We start from the raw sequence: 13741 nt of genomic DNA on the forward strand, positions 1-13741 counted from the left end.
GTCCAGATGGCCATCTCCACAAATGGACTTTTCAGAATCCTTGGGTGGCACCGTAGTCGGAAACCAATTCTGGTTATCGCTTCTCGGCCTTTTGGCTAAGATCAAGTGTAGTATCTGTTCTTATCAGTTTAATATCTGATACGTCCCCTATCTGGGGACCATATATTAAATGGATTTTTAGAACAGGGAGATGGAAAAAGAGCTTGCTCTGTCCACTCCACGCATTGACCTGGTATTGCAGTATCTCCAGGACCGGTGCACCCCTTCTTTAATGCAGTTTCTAAAATCAGAAAGAATTGAATTCAATGCTTTTTGTTCATTTTGCTTGTTTGTCGGATTTTGGGATGGACTCTTTGGCTTTGCTTTTCTTCTCCTCATTGGATTTTTCATGTTAAAAGTTGCAGAAGCCAGATGACAAGCTCATTTTGGTTCAACTTCAGCAACTGTGCATTGCATTGCCATGTAATGTAATGTAATGCAATGCTATCTATCTAGCTCTCCCTCTATACTTCCTTTTGGATAAACAGACATATTAGGCAAGCATTTTGGAGCTTTCACCTAAATAACTACAGGTGGTGAGATAAGCTGCACAATATAATTGACCTTTCAGTATATTGTTGCACACACACCATCTATTTAGCAAATGCCCTTGTTATCAACAGCAGCCTTTTAAACTCACCTGAGCTAACAGGTATGTGAGCTGGTTACTCTGCTGCGCTTAAAATTTCTTTTTTGGTTTGCTACAATGCCTTTTCTGAAACGTTGTCTCCCTCTGCTGGAACACTGACTTCTTTCATTTAATGCCTGCAGACTATAAAAGAGAAACCAACCCAAAAAGTTTGGTTGATTAGTCTGTGGCATTCTTTTAAACTGTTGCTTATGGCGGTCTCTGTGAGCTTCTCAGTGACATTCAGCCATCCAGGTATCCCGCCTGCAGTAGACGGAATGTGGCAATGGAACGCTGGCTGCGCGTGTCATAATAGGCTCTGAGCCTTTATATACCTGCGCACAGCAGCAGCCACCTTCAGTCTGCTGCTGGACAGCCAGCAGCAGCAGCAGCAGGAGAGGTAATTAATCAGCAACCCTCCTGCTAAGGGTAGACAGCTGCTCGTTCCACCCCCCCCCCGCCTTAATTGGTTCTCCTCCCTTCCAACAGTGTTGAGGCGGGTGGGAACAGCCGGGGGTTGAGGGTACTGTGCTAAAAGAGGTGGAGTTATGCAGATCTAAAACGCGTGGATTGCAGCAGCAGCAAGCCGAAAAGTGCAGGCATGTGAGGGATCTAGAGGTTGACAGCATGTCTTCTTAACGGGAGTCCAGGTGGCCATCTCCACAAATGGACTTTTCAGAATCCTTGGGTGGCACCGTAGTCGGAAACCAATTCTGGTTATCGCTTCTCGGCCTTTTGGCTGAGACCAAGTGCTTCACAGCAGGAGGTTTCAGTTGAAGGGTACTCAGGTACCCCTCTCCTTGGCCTGGCAGGATCGTCCACTTCGGTGGGCTTCACCTGCCTGCTGCTATTAGGGAGAGGGATTAGTCCTAGGGTAACGGGCAGCGATCCCCCAGCCTTCAGGTGCTTTATCACAAAGCTCTGAAGGCGCAGATTGCAGGCGGTTGCAATTTGCATTTTGTTGCGCCATACCATGGAGGTTGACCCCAACCTCGTGCCTCTATATGCGAGGCTCAAGAACACCATAAGGGTCCGCTTTACGGCTGGTGGTTCCGATATGCGGAATCTGGGATATGTAGTCCAGGACGTGCTTGAGAAACTGCTCCACGTCAGAACCAACGAAATCCTTTCTATCCAGGATTATCCTCGACGTGGAGACTATGATGTAACCTTTACTGGCGAAGGTATTTTCAAAGATGTTTTGTCCAGAGTTAAGTCGGTAGAAAATAGCCCTGGTCTAAAAGGGATTCACATCATCGAGCACGTCCTGGATGAGGTAAAGATGGTGGTTGTGAAAATCTTCTCACCCTTCATAACGGCACCAGAGGTTATTTCCTTTTTGTCAGTTTATTTTAAAAGTGTGAAATTGATTGGGAAAGTGTTGAATGAGTTTAACATCTGGACCTCAAAATGGAAGTTTTTAGTAAAATGTGAAAGAGACCCAAAATTCCCTGGAGGTGTGAGACTTCCTCCAGCTCGATTTAAAATAGGGCAAACTAATGGGGATTTTTTTTTCTCAGGAATGCCACTTTTCTGTAGGTATTGTGGTCTCTATGGGCACTCTAAGGATAGTTGTGGTGCCACTTGTAGAAATTGTGCCAGTACTGAACATGACACAAAGGAGTGCCCAAATGAAAAAAAATGCTCTTTTTGTCGGACACCTGGTCATTTCTATTTTTCTTGCCCTCACAGGTTCAGAGAGGATGAACAAAAACAAAAGGAGAAGTCCAAGACATCCGGGAATGGACGGGCCAATCAGACCACCCCTCAGGAGGAGGAACAGCAACCTGGAGCCTCGGGAGGTGATAAGGGCGCTTCGACTAGTAACAATCCCTCCGAGTCAATGACAGGTAACTCACAGGAGCCCAGGAGCTGGCTGAAAGACCATAAGGAGGCTAAAAGGAAGGCTGAGAAAGATCATAAAGGGGCGGTCGGTAAGGCCAAAAAAGAGCGCCAAAAGGCTGACACCGAGCCCAAAATTCCCACTGGGTCTCACGAGAGCGAGGGCGGTACGTGGCATTTGGTGAGGTCTCATAATAAGAAAAAGAATGGTTCCGTGGAGGTGGCTAATAGGGAGGAGATGGATACATCCCCTCACGGGGGTGTAGACTCTGGAATCCCGAGGTCCCGGGGCTCTGCTGCCCCAGGTGGGGCCCCGAACCTGGCTGCCTCCGGGGACTCTGAGGCTCCGCCATGTGCGCAGCCTGCCCCTGTGTTACGACCCTCTGCGGGTCAGCAGGGGAGTGCGGAGCCTCTCGGAGACCCACCTGACGAGGACCTAAATGGTCAGCCTATGGAGACCCAGTGTAACCTTTCTCTCAATATCCTTCCGAGCTACACCCCAGTAGCGTCGGGTCTTAATTTAAGTGAATGTTCCTTCTCCGATGATGAAGACTCTTTGATAACGGTGGATTCAGAAGAGGGCGTTGGTGAAAGTCCAAGTGGTCTGATCCGTCCATCGGATAGGTAAAGTCCAGTTTTTGTTTCTTCCTAACCATTTGTTATGATGGCTGACATTAGTGGTGTTTCCCTCAATGTGAGAGGCATAGGATCCAAGACCAGAAGAGCTACTGTTTTACATTTTTTAACCTGTTTTACAGCTTCTGTTTTCTTTTTACAAGAATGTCATATCCCTCATAAGATTTCTTACAAAAAATATAAGGAAGAGTGGAAACATGGTCCATCGGTCTGGTCTGGATCAAATGCAACCGGATCAGCCGGGGTAGCTATACTTTTTAAGGGAAATGTGTCTATTGATTTTATCCAAGATATTTTACCGGGTCGTATTCTTTTAGTTAAGGCTTTTATTGATGGGACAAGATGGCAGTTTTTAAATTTTTATGGGTCACCTGATAAAAATGAAAGGGCTGATATGCTGGAAATTTTACCTTTATTTATTAACATTTCTGAACCTTTTATCCTGGCAGGTGATTTTAATTGTATTTTAAAAGGCGAAAGCCGACGCTCCGGTTCCGTGAGTAGAAATTATGACAAAACGTCTGGAATGTTAAGCAATATTATAAATGATTGTAAATTAACTGATGTGTATAAAGAATGTAACAAGGATAGCCCTATAGACGCTGGTTTCACCTGGAGCAATTCTACATGTAGCTCCAGGATAGATTTTGTTTTAGGTTCAGAAAAAATACTGCCAGTGAAATGTGAAGTTTTAACTAATATTCTCTCAGATCACAAGGTTTTATCTTTTAGAGTGAGGATTAATGGAAAGAAGAAATGTGGTAAGAAATCTTGGAAATTGAATGTGTCCCTTTTAAAAGATCCACAAATTTTATCGGATTTTATTGAGTTTTATGTAAAGTGTAGAAAAAGGAAAAACCCCAATATTTCTTTTAGCTCCTGGTGGGATAGAATGAAAATAAGCATTAAAGATTTCTTTATTAAGAAAAGCATACAAAAAGCTAAAGAAAAGTTTGAGATCTATAATTTTCTTAATATCAGGTTACAGACATTGTACAAATTCAAAGACAATGGTCTGGATGTAGGTAATGATATATTGAGTCTTAAAGGAGAAATTTCAAAGTGGTTGGAACAAAAAGGAAAAGAACTGATTTTTCGTTCAAAGGTAAAACACGTAGAAGAGGATGAGACTTGTTCCAGGTATTTTTTTAAGAAAAACAAACAGGCAAAAACAATAATTGATAACATAGATGGAGATAATAATATCAACGTTATATTGGATAAGGTAAATGTCTATTTTAATGATCTTTTTAATGTAAAAACTGTAGACCATGATTTAATACACACTTTCCTGGGGGAGATCAAGTCCACCCTAGATGCTGATGCCCAAAGTTTTTTATCCCAACCTCTATGTGAGGAAGAGATTTTAGAAACCATGAAGAGTTTTAAAAATGGTAAAGTGCCCGGCCCTGATGGTATCCCCATAGAGTTTTATATAAGTTTTTATGATATTTTAAAAGATGATTTGTTTAATTTGTTTTCCGAAGTTTTTAATAATAAGGTTTTACTCAACTCATGGAAGAAAGGTGAGGTATCACTACTATACAAAAAAGGTGACAAAACGGATCTTAAAAACTGGAGGCCGATAACTCTTTTAAATAGTGATTACAAAATTATGGCTAAGATCTGTGCAAATCGGTTGAAAAAGGTGATACATAAAGTAATTCATGCAAATCAGGTATGCGGGGTACCTGGGCGTAGTATCTGGGACAATTTAAACCTGGTGAAAGATTGTATTGAAGATGTAAAAACCAGAAAGACAAAGATGTCAATCCTAGCGGTGGATTTTGAGAAAGCTTTTGATCGCGTGTCTCATTTTTATCTTTTTAAAGTTTTAGAAAAAATGGGCATTCCGGGTGGGTTTTTATTGTCTCTTAAAGCTTTTTATAATGATTGTACGAGTAAGATTTTAGTTAATGGTTTTAAAACAAAAGAGGTAGTTTTAAAATCAGGGGTGAAGCAGGGTTGCCCTTTGTCCCCCCTGCTTTTTATATGTGCTATAGAACCCCTTTTATGTACAATACGCCGGGATAAGCAAATATGTGGAGTACCCTTACCCGGAGGGAACGGTCTACAAGTTAAAGTTGTAAGCTATATGGATGATGTAGCAGTGTTTGGATGTGATGTACCTTCAATACAAAAAACGATAAGCCAAATTCAGTCTTTTTGTACAGTTTCCGGTTTTAAAATTAATCTTACTAAATGTAATATTTTAAATGTCGGGGGGATGAGTTTACATGATGTACCAATTGCAGTTACAGATTCCATTACTATTTTAGGTGTTTCTTTTAATGAATCTAATAATGGTTTTAATAGCTGGGATGCGGCAGCACAGAAAATTAATCAGAAAATCTGCATGTGGAATATGAGAAAGCTGTCAATGGAAGGTAAAGTTCTGATTGTAAAAATGGTGATATTACCTATCCTGTTATATCTTAGTTTGGTGTTCCCCCCTCCTACAAATTTGTTGAAACGAATTACAAAAGTATGTTTTACCTTTTTTTGGGGCTCAAAAATGGAGAAACTCAAAAGAGAAATTGTGACAAAGCCAAAGGTTAAAGGTGGGAAAGATTTCCCTGTTTTAGATAAGTTTCTTTTAATACATTTTTTCTGTTTCTGTTTTAAAACCCTTTTTAAAGATAATTACCTTTCCTATTTTATGCGTTTTAACACTGGTTTTCTCATGAGAAGGTTTGGTTGGTTTGAAACGGTTTTATCCTTTCCTTATGCTTTTAACCTACCTGCACATTATGAGATTTTAAAGAAAATTATTCTTGATTTTAATTTGAATAAGAAACAGACAGGGGATCTATGTAACAGCAAGACACTACTCAAACAAATTAGTACTGATGTGACGTTGTGTGATATTGAACGTTATGATGATGACAAAACTGTACACATATGGAAAATGATTAACGCCCCTTATCTTTTTAATGTACAGAAAGACATGTCTTGGAGCTGCGCACACCACTGTCTTCCTTGCCGGGCATTCCAGTACAGAAGAGGTTTTGTGAGGTCTGCCATCTGCCCAAGAGAAGGTTGTCAAGAAGAAGAGACAGTGAAGCATCTTTTATGGACTTGTGCTTTTGCTAAAGAGTTCTGGAGAAGATTAATCCCCCTGCTGGAGAAAATGGTGGACCTCAAGGACTTTAATTTTGCATCAGTGTTATATGGTCTTCTGGAATGCCCAACAATGGACCAAAAAATAATGGCGTGGAAGACAGTGAATTGTGCCAAGATAGCGCTCTGGAATGCTAGAAATATTGCTGTTTTTAAACATTAAATGTTACCAGTAGATGATGTTTTAGCCTTTTGTAAAAGTGAAATGTACATATACTATTTATTGGACAGGAAAAAGAATGTAACGTTGGCAGGCAAATGGCTTTTTAACCTATGGAATATTTGAAGTCTTGTAAAATTTGCTGTGATGGAATTTTTATTTTTCTTTGAAGTCCCGAAAGTGTAATGTGGATGTAATGGTTTTATTTCTGTAATTTGTTAAATTTTAAATAAACGGTTTTTATCCCCATGTGGGGGATAGCCAAATTAAAAAAAAAAAAATCTGTTCTTATCAGTTTAATATCTGATACGTCCCCTATCTGGGGACCATATATTAAATGGATTTTTAGAACAGGGAGATGGAAAAAGAGCTTGCTCTGTCCACTCCACGCATTGACCTGGTATTGCAGTATCTCCAGGACCGGTGCACCCCTTCTTTAATGCAGTTTCTAAAATCAGAAAGAATTGAATTCAATGCTTTTTGTTCATTTTGCTTGTTTGTCGGATTTTGGGATGGACTCTTTGGCTTTGCTTTTCTTCTCCTCATTGGATTTTTCATGTTAAAAGTTGCAGAAGCCAGATGACAAGCTCATTTTGGTTCAACTTCAGCAACTGTGCATTGCATTGCCATGTAATGTAATGTAATGCAATGCTATCTATCTAGCTCTCCCTCTATACTTCCTTTTGGATAAACAGACATATTAGGCAAGCATTTTGGAGCTTTCACCTAAATAACTACAGGTGGTGAGATAAGCTGCACAATATAATTGACCTTTCAGTATATTGTTGCACACACACCATCTATTTAGCAAATGCCCTTGTTATCAACAGCAGCCTTTTAAACTCACCTGAGCTAACAGGTATGTGAGCTGGTTACTCTGCTGCGCTTAAAATTTCTTTTTTGGTTTGCTACAATGCCTTTTCTGAAACGTTGTCTCCCTCTGCTGGAACACTGACTTCTTTCATTTAATGCCTGCAGACTATAAAAGAGAAACCAACCCAAAAAGTTTGGTTGATTAGTCTGTGGCATTCTTTTAAACTGTTGCTTATGGCGGTCTCTGTGAGCTTCTCAGTGACATTCAGCCATCCAGGTATCCCGCCTGCAGTAGACGGAATGTGGCAATGGAACGCTGGCTGCGCGTGTCATAATAGGCTCTGAGCCTTTATATACCTGCGCACAGCAGCAGCCACCTTCAGTCTGCTGCTGGACAGCCAGCAGCAGCAGCAGCAGGAGAGGTAATTAATCAGCAACCCTCCTGCTAAGGGTAGACAGCTGCTCGTTCCACCCCCCCCCCGCCTTAATTGGTTCTCCTCCCTTCCAACGGTGTTGAGGCGGGTGGGAACAGCCGGGGGTTGAGGGTACTGTGCTAAAAGAGGTGGAGTTATGCAGATCTAAAACGCGTGGATTGCAGCAGCAGCAAGCCGAAAAGTGCAGGCATGTGAGGGATCTAGAGGTTGACAGCATGTCTTCTTAACGGGAGTCCAGGTGGCCATCTCCACAAATGGACTTTTCAGAATCCTTGGGTGGCACCGTAGTCGGAAACCAATTCTGGTTATCGCTTCTCGGCCTTTTGGCTAAGATCAAGTGTAGTATCTGTTCTTATCAGTTTAATATCTGATACGTCCCCTATCTGGGGACCATAAATTAAATGGATTTTTAGAACAGGGAGATGGAAAAAGAGCTTGCTCTGTCCACTCCACGCATTGACCTGGTATTGCAGTATCTCCAGGACCGGTGCACCCCTTCTTTAATGCAGTTTCTAAAATCAGAAAGAATTGAATTCAATGCTTTTTGTTCATTTTGCTTGTTTGTCGGATTTTGGGATGGACTCTTTGGCTTTGCTTTTCTTCTCCTCATTGGATTTTTCATGTTAAAAGTTGCAGAAGCCAGATGACAAGCTCATTTTGGTTCAACTTCAGCAACTGTGCATTGCATTGCCATGTAATGTAATGTAATGCAATGCTATCTATCTAGCTCTCCCTCTATACTTCCTTTTGGATAAACAGACATATTAGGCAAGCATTTTGGAGCTTTCACCTAAATAACTACAGGTGGTGAGATAAGCTGCACAATATAATTGACCTTTCAGTATATTGTTGCACACACACCATCTATTTAGCAAATGCCCTTGTTATCAACAGCAGCCTTTTAAACTCACCTGAGCTAACAGGTATGTGAGCTGGTTACTCTGCTGCGCTTAAAATTTCTTTTTTGGTTTGCTACAATGCCTTTTCTGAAACGTTGTCTCCCTCTGCTGGAACACTGACTTCTTTCATTTAATGCCTGCAGACTATAAAAGAGAAACCAACCCAAAAAGTTTGGTTGATTAGTCTGTGGCATTCTTTTAAACTGTTGCTTATGGCGGTCTCTGTGAGCTTCTCAGTGACATTCAGCCATCCAGGTATCCCGCCTGCAGTAGACGGAATGTGGCAATGGAACGCTGGCTGCGCGTGTCATAATAGGCTCTGAGCCTTTATATACCTGCGCACAGCAGCAGCCACCTTCAGTCTGCTGCTGGACAGCCAGCAGCAGCAGCAGCAGGAGAGGTAATTAATCAGCAACCCTCCTGCTAAGGGTAGACAGCTGCTCGTTCCACCCCCCCCCCCCGCCTTAATTGGTTCTCCTCCCTTCCAACGGTGTTGAGGCGGGTGGGAACAGCCGGGGGTTGAGGGTACTGTGCTAAAAGAGGTGGAGTTATGCAGATCTAAAACGCGTGGATTGCAGCAGCAGCAAGCCGAAAAGTGCAGGCATGTGAGGGATCTAGAGGTTGACAGCATGTCTTCTTAACGGGAGTCCAGGTGGCCATCTCCACAAATGGACTTTTCAGAATCCTTGGGTGGCACCGTAGTCGGAAACCAATTCTGGTTATCGCTTCTCGGCCTTTTGGCTAAGATCAAGTGTAGTATCTGTTCTTATCAGTTTAATATCTGATACGTCCCCTATCTGGGGACCATATATTAAATGGATTTTTAGAACAGGGAGATGGAAAAAGAGCTTGCTCTGTCCACTCCACGCATTGACCTGGTATTGCAGTATCTCCAGGACCGGTGCACCCCTTCTTTAATGCAGTTTCTAAAATCAGAAAGAATTGAATTCAATGCTTTTTGTTCATTTTGCTTGTTTGTCGGATTTTGGGATGGACTCTTTGGCTTTGCTTTTCTTCTCCTCATTGGATTTTTCATGTTAAAAGTTGCAGAAGCCAGATGACAAGCTCATTTTGGTTCAACTTCAGCAACTGTGCATTGCATTGCCATGTAATGTAATGTAATGCAATGCTATCTATCTAGCTCTCCCTCTATACTTCCTTTTGGATAAACAGACATATTAGGCAAGCATTTTGGAGCTTTCACCTAAATAACTACAGGTGGTGAGATAAGCTGCACAATATCATTGACCTTTCAGTATATTGTTGCACACACACCATCTATTTAGCAAATGCCCTTGTTATCAACAGCAGCCTTTTAAACTCACCTGAGCTAACAGGTATGTGAGCTGGTTACTCTGCTGCGCTTAAAATTTCTTTTTTGGTTTGCTACAATGCCTTTTCTGAAACGTTGTCTCCCTCTGCTGGAACACTGACTTCTTTCATTTAATGCCTGCAGACTATAAAAGAGAAACCAACCCAAAAAGTTTGGTTGATTAGTCTGTGGCATTCTTTTAAACTGTTGCTTATGGCGGTCTCTGTGAGCTTCTCAGTGACATTCAGCCATCCAGGTATCCCGCCTGCAGTAGACGGAATGTGGCAATGGAACGCTGGCTGCGCGTGTCATAATAGGCTCTGAGCCTTTATATACCTGCGCACAGCAGCAGCCACCTTCAGTCTGCTGCTGGACAGCCAGCAGCAGCAGCAGCAGGAGAGGTAATTAATCAGCATCCCTCCTGCTAAGGGTAGACAGCTGCTCGTTCCACCCCCCCCCCCGCCTTAATTGGTTCTCCTCCCTTCCAACGGTGTTGAGGCGGGTGGGAACAGCCGGGGGTTGAGGGTACTGTGCTAAAAGAGGTGGAGTTATGCAGATCTAAAACGCGTGGATTGCAGCAGCAGCAAGCCGAAAAGTGCAGGCATGTGAGGGATCTAGAGGTTGACAGCATGTCTTCTTAACGGGAGTCCAGGTGGCCATCTCCACAAATGGACTTTTCAGAATCCTTGGGTGGCACCGTAGTCGGAAACCAATTCTGGTTATCGCTTCTCGGCCTTTTGGCTAAGATCAAGTGTAGTATCTGTTCTTATCAGTTTAATATCTGATACGTCCCCTATCTGGGGACCATATATTAAATGGATTTTTAGAACAGGGAGATGGAAAAAGAGCTTGCTCTGTCCACTCCACGCATTGACCTGGTATTGCAGTATCTCCAGGACCGGTGCACCCCTTCTTTAATGCAGTTTCTAAAATCAGAAAGAATTGAATTCAATGCTTTTTGTTCATTTTGCTTGTTTGTCGGATTTTGGGATGGACTCTTTGGCTTTGCTTTTCTTCTCCTCATTGGATTTTTCATGTTAAAAGTTGCAGAAGCCAGATGACAAGCTCATTTTGGTTCAACTTCAGCAACTGTGCATTGCATTGCCATGTAATGTAATGTAATGCAATGCTATCTATCTAGCTCTCCCTCTATACTTCCTTTTGGATAAACAGACATATTAGGCAAGCATTTTGGAGCTTTCACCTAAATAACTACAGGTGGTGAGATAAGCTGCACAATATAATTGACCTTTCAGTATATTGTTGCACACACACCATCTATTTAGCAAATGCCCTTGTTATCAACAGCAGCCTTTTAAACTCACCTGAGCTAACAGGTATGTGAGCTGGTTACTCTGCTGCGCTTAAAATTTCTTTTTTGGTTTGCTACAATGCCTTTTCTGAAACGTTGTCTCCCTCTGCTGGAACACTGACTTCTTTCATTTAATGCCTGCAGACTATAAAAGAGAAACCAACCCAAAAAGTTTGGTTGATTAGTCTGTGGCATTCTTTTAAACTGTTGCTTATGGCGGTCTCTGTGAGCTTCTCAGTGACATTCAGCCATCCAGGTATCCCGCCTGCAGTAGACGGAATGTGGCAATGGAACGCTGGCTGCGCGTGTCATAATAGGCTCTGAGCCTTTATATACCTGCGCACAGCAGCAGCCACCTTCAGTCTGCTGCTGGACAGCCAGCAGCAGCAGCAGCAGGAGAGGTAATTAATCAGCAACCCTCCTGCTAAGGGTAGACAGCTGCTCGTTCCACCCCCCCCCCCCCCGCCTTAATTGGTTCTCCTCCCTTCCAACGGTGTTGAGGCGGGTGGGAACAGCCGGGGGTTGAGGGTACTGTGCTAAAAGAGGTGGAGTTATGCAGATCTAAAACGCGTGGATTGCAGCAGCAGCAAGCCGAAAAGTGCAGGCATGTGAGGGATCTAGAGGTTGACAGCATGTCTTCTTAACGGGAGTCCAGGTGGCCATCTCCACAAATGGACTTTTCAGAATCCTTGGGTGGCACCGTAGTCGGAAACCAATTCTGGTTATCGCTTCTCGGCCTTTTGGCTAAGATCAAGTGTAGTATCTGTTCTTATCAGTTTAATATCTGATACGTCCCCTATCTGGGGACCATATATTAAATGGATTTTTAGAACAGGGAGATGGAAAAAGAGCTTGCTCTGTCCACTCCACGCATTGACCTGGTATTGCAGTATCTCCAGGACCGGTGCACCCCTTCTTTAATGCAGTTTCTAAAATCAGAAAGAATTGAATTCAATGCTTTTTGTTCATTTTGCTTGTTTGTCGGATTTTGGGATGGACTCTTTGGCTTTGCTTTTCTTCTCCTCATTGGATTTTTCATGTTAAAAGTTGCAGAAGCCAGATGACAAGCTCATTTTGGTTCAACTTCAGCAACTGTGCATTGCATTGCCATGTAATGTAATGTAATGCAATGCTATCTATCTAGCTCTCCCTCTATACTTCCTTTTGGATAAACAGACATATTAGGCAAGCATTTTGGAGCTTTCACCTAAATAACTACAGGTGGTGAGATAAGCTGCACAATATAATTGACCTTTCAGTATATTGTTGCACACACACCATCTATTTAGCAAATGCCCTTGTTATCAACAGCAGCCTTTTAAACTCACCTGAGCTAACAGGTATGTGAGCTGGTTACTCTGCTGCGCTTAAAATTTCTTTTTTGGTTTGCTACAATGCCTTTTCTGAAACGTTGTCTCCCTCTGCTGGAACACTGACTTCTTTCATTTAATGCCTGCAGACTATAAAAGAGAAACCAACCCAAAAAGTTTGGTTGATTAGTCTGTGGCATTCTTTTAAACTGTTGCTTATGGCGGTCTCTGTGAGCTTCTCAGTGACATTCAGCCATCCAGGTATCCCGCCTGCAGTAGACGGAATGTGGCAATGGAACGCTGGCTGCGCGTGTCATAATAGGCTCTGAGCCTTTATATACCTGCGCACAGCAGCAGCCACCTTCAGTCTGCTGCTGGACAGCCAGCAGCAGCAGCAGCAGGAGAGGTAATTAATCAGCAACCCTCCTGCTAAGGGTAGACAGCTGCTCGTTCCACCCCCCCCCCGCCTTAATTGGTTCTCCTCCCTTCCAACGGTGTTGAGGCGGGTGGGAACAGCCGGGGGTTGAGGGTACTGTGCTAAAAGAGGTGGAGTTATGCAGATCTAAAACGCGTGGATTGCAGCAGCAGCAAGCCGAAAAGTGCAGGCATGTGAGGGATCTAGAGGTTGACAGCATGTCTTCTTAACGGGAGTCCAGGTGGCCATCTCCACAAATGGACTTTTCAGAATCCTTGGGTGGCACCGTAGTCGGAAACCAATTCTGGTTATCGCTTCTCGGCCTTTTGGCTAAGATCAAGTGTAGTATCTGTTCTTATCAGTTTAATATCTGATACGTCCCCTATCTGGGGACCATATATTAAATGGATTTTTAGAACAGGGAGATGGAAAAAGAGCTTGCTCTGTCCACTCCACGCATTGACCTGGTATTGCAGTATCTCCAGGACCGGTGCACCCCTTCTTTAATGCAGTTTCTAAAATCAGAAAGAATTGAATTCAATGCTTTTTGTTCATTTTGCTTGTTTGTCGGATTTTGGGATGGACTCTTTGGCTTTGCTTTTCTTCTCCTCATTGGATTTTTCATGTTAAAAGTTGCAGAAGCCAGATGACAAGCTCATTTTGGTTCAACTTCAGCAACTGTGCATTGCATTGCCATGTAATGTAATGTAATGCAATGCTATCTATCTAGCTCTCCCTCTATACTTCCTTTTGGATAAACAGACATATTAGGCAAGCATTTTGGAGCTTTCACCTAAATAACTACAGGTGGTGAGATAAGC

General features: G+C 42.8%; 6 non-coding genes and 1 pseudogene across 6 annotated transcripts; all 7 read left to right on the plus strand.

Moving 5' to 3' along the window:
* The first annotated feature begins 75 nt into the window (after window positions 1-75).
* LOC141215981 (U2 spliceosomal RNA) lies at window positions 76-266 on the plus strand. The gene has a single exon (XR_012285030.1). It is a non-coding gene; the product is annotated as a U2 spliceosomal RNA (small nuclear RNA).
* A 6392-nt stretch (window positions 267-6658) lies between these two features.
* LOC141216801 (U2 spliceosomal RNA) lies at window positions 6659-6859 on the plus strand (annotated as a pseudogene).
* Window positions 6860-7979: 1120 nt separating this feature from the next.
* On the plus strand, window positions 7980-8170 carry LOC141216343 (U2 spliceosomal RNA). The gene has a single exon (XR_012285379.1). It is a non-coding gene; the product is annotated as a U2 spliceosomal RNA (small nuclear RNA).
* A 1122-nt stretch (window positions 8171-9292) lies between these two features.
* LOC141215982 (U2 spliceosomal RNA) lies at window positions 9293-9483 on the plus strand. Its single transcript, XR_012285031.1, has one exon. It is a non-coding gene; the product is annotated as a U2 spliceosomal RNA (small nuclear RNA).
* A 1121-nt stretch (window positions 9484-10604) lies between these two features.
* On the plus strand, window positions 10605-10795 carry LOC141215983 (U2 spliceosomal RNA). Its single transcript, XR_012285032.1, has one exon. It is a non-coding gene; the product is annotated as a U2 spliceosomal RNA (small nuclear RNA).
* Window positions 10796-11919: 1124 nt separating this feature from the next.
* Window positions 11920-12110, plus strand: LOC141215984 (U2 spliceosomal RNA). Its single transcript, XR_012285033.1, has one exon. It is a non-coding gene; the product is annotated as a U2 spliceosomal RNA (small nuclear RNA).
* Window positions 12111-13230: 1120 nt separating this feature from the next.
* Window positions 13231-13421, plus strand: LOC141215985 (U2 spliceosomal RNA). The gene has a single exon (XR_012285034.1). It is a non-coding gene; the product is annotated as a U2 spliceosomal RNA (small nuclear RNA).
* Window positions 13422-13741: the final 320 nt, after the last annotated feature.

Source organism: Phyllobates terribilis, unplaced genomic scaffold, assembly GCF_046119375.1.
Source record: "Phyllobates terribilis strain yellow unplaced genomic scaffold, ASM4611937v1 Scaffold_236__1_contigs__length_3049075, whole genome shotgun sequence".
Taxonomy (NCBI): Eukaryota; Metazoa; Chordata; class Amphibia; order Anura; family Dendrobatidae; genus Phyllobates; species Phyllobates terribilis.